General features: G+C 38.9%; 1 pseudogene; it reads right to left on the reverse strand.

Moving 5' to 3' along the window:
• Positions 1-2,781: 2,781 nt before the first annotated feature.
• On the reverse strand, positions 2,782-3,266 carry LOC102030635 (annotated as a pseudogene).
• Between the last annotated feature and the right edge of the window lie 924 nt (positions 3,267-4,190).

Consider the following 4,190-nt stretch of genomic DNA (forward strand, 5'->3'; position numbering starts at 1 on the left):
ATGCTGAGTGTCATACAATGCAAAGGTAGGCTCCTACAAACATGATGCCATGTCTTCATCCACTTTATTCACCAGAGCTTGTGCTGTGTAACTTCTGGATCTTCCCCAAAGTCAAAATGACCAATATTTTGAAAGGGAAATATTTTGAATCAATTTAGGACATGGAGAAAGCCAGGATAGTGCAGCTAAAGACATAAAAGATTTCCATAAGTGCTTCAGAAAGTGGCAAGAACAATGAGACGTATGTTCAAGAGGGGGAGAGATTTAAGGGTGTTTGATGGCAATACATCTCTTACTGTAATATATTTTTAAAAATTAAAAACACACTGAACATTTTGCTCATGTCTTGTATATTAAACAATAGCAGTTTCACATTTCAAGTGGTTCAGATGCTTCAGCCAGTATCATGTTTATATGAAGCTGTGCAATGTCAAACCTTAGCCTGAGGACAGCTGCAGCCCAGGCTTACCTGACTATTGTTAAAGTCACCACATTGAGGAACAGGATTTGAGCAATTCTCAGAATGCATTTGACAACCTGTATGGTGAGGTGGATGGTCTTCAGCCCTGGCTGGATTTGAAAATAACCCAAAGTATGATTTCTAGGCCAGATCAATTGACTTTTAATATAGGTATATTTTTAAAGGTCAGCAGCTGATCAGTATAATAATTTATAGCTGGTCTGAGGACCATTACTCTGGTTGTGTTTAAATCCTGCTTCATTTTCATGCTCCTTTGACATAAACTGGTGAGTCTGCCTGCAAGTTCAGGCCTATTTTAGGTCCTCTGGTAGCTGTAGTACAGTCATGGACTTCAAGCTCTAGATACACTCAGGAGACATCAGTGACTTTAGAGACAAATTGCAAGTGATAGGAAATCTGATGCTTATTGGCTAAGCAAAATAGGATTTTTTTCAAAACAATATCAAAAGTACTGAGATTATGCATCACTTTCACTAGAACAGCATGTTCATAGGTTTGTTATAAACACCACAGTTGAATAAAAGGTCCTCCGGGTAGCTGAGATCCAAATCCTTCTTTGACTCTAGTCTGATCTGAGTTCTACATACATTCAGCCTGATTCCATCCTCAGTAGAAAAGAGATTCTCATGTGTGCATTGACTGGTTTCAGGACACCACCCTTATCTCTGGAACCTGAAGGTAGAATCAGTTTTAACTCCATAAGAGAGCTGAGGGTAGGGAAGGGTAGGTCTTCTCAAACACAGTTAGCATGTAATTGCCTAAGGGGAAGAAAATTCCTTTAGTCAGATGTTTAATGTACATACATATTCACTTAGGATGTTTTAAAAATGTAGTTAGATTTTTAACCACAACCCTGGCCACCTGCAGCCAGAAGTAGCCAGAGTGGTTATTGCCCCTCATACAGATAGGGACATGACTTCAGAAGGGAAGTTGTTATAGGCTGGGTATCTAGGTAAAATCATAAAATGAACTGCTTGCAGTGTACCACTGATATAATGGATCTTCTCTTGCTGGGTGTTCAATGACTGAAGTTTGGAAAACCAAAACTAAAAAAGATAATTGGGTTAAGAGGACAGCCAATATTTTGGCCTGGTCCTCCAGGGTCAGTAAGGACCCAGGACATGAAGGTACCTTTCTATAGGAGCGTACAACTGTGGTGAGCTACCCAATCTCCTGAGCAAGGAAATTGTTGGACCCCAGAAGATAGGAGTCCACCAGTGTGCATTGTGCTAGAAAGAGGTTCACTGAAGGGAAAAATGTTCCCATGCTTCCAAGGAGTGCCATGTGGTCTAGCACAGACTGTGACCCATCCTGGCAGATGGCACACCAGACACGATAAGTTAAATGAGCTAAGAGGATCTGACCATGACCCCAGAAGAAATGCTTGAAGAGACTTAACTGACTTGAATATATCAGGAGGTAAATTATGATTGACAACGTTCTCAACTTAACTTGGTTTTAAACACCCTACCACATGAGGACAGAGCTAGAGATATGTAAGAGTAATAATAATATAGGCTAGACATAGAGCAGGCAGCTCCAGTCTCTGACCCTTGCTGACAATTCTAAGGGCCAGAGGGCTGCAGTTGCTCCTCTAACCTGTGTCTGACATAGCTCCTGTCCCAATCTGCCTTTCCATTCTACTATTCATGTTTTGGTCATATATGCAAAGCTTGTTTTTTTGCTCACCTACAGGCTGCCAAACCAAGTGGTCACACAGACAAAACCCATTGTACAGGTGCCAGACTTCTTCCACTGAGGAGGCCATCAGATGAACTTCCCTGCTAAAGACTTAAACTTACTGCCCCTCAACCATCAACCTACTCAGCTCAAAAAATTCTGATCTGTCATTGTCCTTTTCCTTAACAGCAGTTGGATGGTTGTCTCAGAGTGGGGAATGTAGGGACAGAGGAGATTGTATGCTAGGAAAAGATAGGTTGAAGGTCTCACTGAGCTTTATTAAAAGTTAATAAGGCAGTTTTGACTTCTGCAGCCAGACTCCAGCAATTAGAAGGGCAAAGGGAGCTAGACTTTGCAGAATTAGAAAGACAAAGGCAGCTAAATTAAAGCAATTGGGAAGCAGAGGCAAAGGAGGTTCCCAGGTAGGCAGTTAACACAAGAATCACAAACTTCCCCTTCACTTCTTCTTTTAACCTCAACTACTTGTGCACGAGTCCCTACCTAGAGTCATGCCCTCCACCAAAGGATGGAGAAAGGCTGCATGACCCGAATATATTCAAGTTTAGGATGAATGACAAGCAAATCAGATTCCAAAAGCCTAGGTGGGACAAATATCTCAATTAAAGGAGCTCTTTGTATATTAGTTCATTTACTGACTTCAAGTTTGGGTACTCCCATGCAACATATGGTTCCACAATTCTCAACATGTTATTAGAAGCATGTTATTAGAAGCATTGTTAAGTTTAACAAAGGTACCATTGAAGATTTGATGAAGGTGAGGAAGCTTGCAGACCTTTGGGCTCACACAATTGATACCCCTGATCCAGATGACAAATGATAATTTGGGTTCTGCAGGTACATAGAAGTTGCCAGCTTTTCTTGCCATCATAGCTATTTGCATCTCTGTTCTGTGCATCTGTCTATATACCTTATGAGAGTGCCTGGCTTTTGCATAGCTGAGCTTCCTCCTGCCTTTTTGAAGCATTTTTTGGACAAACTTCTTTCACAGGCACTTTACCTTCAACTCTGCAAAATGCCTTCAATTTTCCTTAAGTGTTTTTGGAACAGCAGGAATCTTCTTTTTCTTGTCTTTGACACCCTCCATGGTTCCAGTCAGAAAAGAGGGAGTCAGGGACTACATTATATGAGAAGAATCCACATTCTTGCTAATACTACTATCACTTGGCACTTACCAAGTATGAGAATCCATTGTTAGTGCTCTAAATATTTTAGTCCACTTATTTCTACTAACAAATCTTTGAGTCAGGCAACATTGTCAACCTAATTTTTTAAATAAGAATAAGCTTCAGAGAATCTTAAAACTTGTCAAATTTCATAAAGCATATGTCATACAGTAGTATATTCTAGTGTATGTGGTTTTTAGTATGTTTGCTCATCAAATTATTGATTAATTAAAATTAATAAATATAACAATGGAAGCACTAAGTGGAAAGTATTTACAAAGTCTGGGACTCAAATAATGATGACAATATCCAAGAGTAACCCAAACTGCAAACTAGAAGATGCCAGTAATGGAAGCCCAGTGTAGAGAAAGTCCTATGAAGAATAACACACAAAAAAATTATTTTATCACCCATGTTTCCTGAGAAGACCATTTGGTATCATGACTCCTCTTACCTAAACTCATACAGTTTATGTATGAAATTATAATATATGTGTGTAAAACACTTTGTTCCACACTCTGGTTTCTCTTCATAAATATAAATCTTTTGCCTTAACACTTTGTTCCAGAATTCACCTAGTAAGCATTCTGTATGCTTAATAAAGGCTGTCTTGTTTTCTTTGGAATATATACACATACATATATACATACATATATATATCTTAGGTTTTCTCAAAATGCTAATGATTATTTAAATGTCTTGAGCAACTATTTCCTTATTTATTTATTTTTGAACAATATGCGACTGACTTGTTTGATTCTATTTATGTCTAGGAGCTCCCAAATCAGATTTGCTGTTTTTCCTTCCTAGAGGAAAGGTCTAAAAATTCAGTTACAGTTAAATCC

This window comes from Chinchilla lanigera, unplaced genomic scaffold (genome assembly GCF_000276665.1).
Source record: "Chinchilla lanigera isolate Chin_1 unplaced genomic scaffold, ChiLan1.0 scaffold00017, whole genome shotgun sequence".
NCBI lineage: Eukaryota > Metazoa > Chordata > Mammalia > Rodentia > Chinchillidae > Chinchilla > Chinchilla lanigera.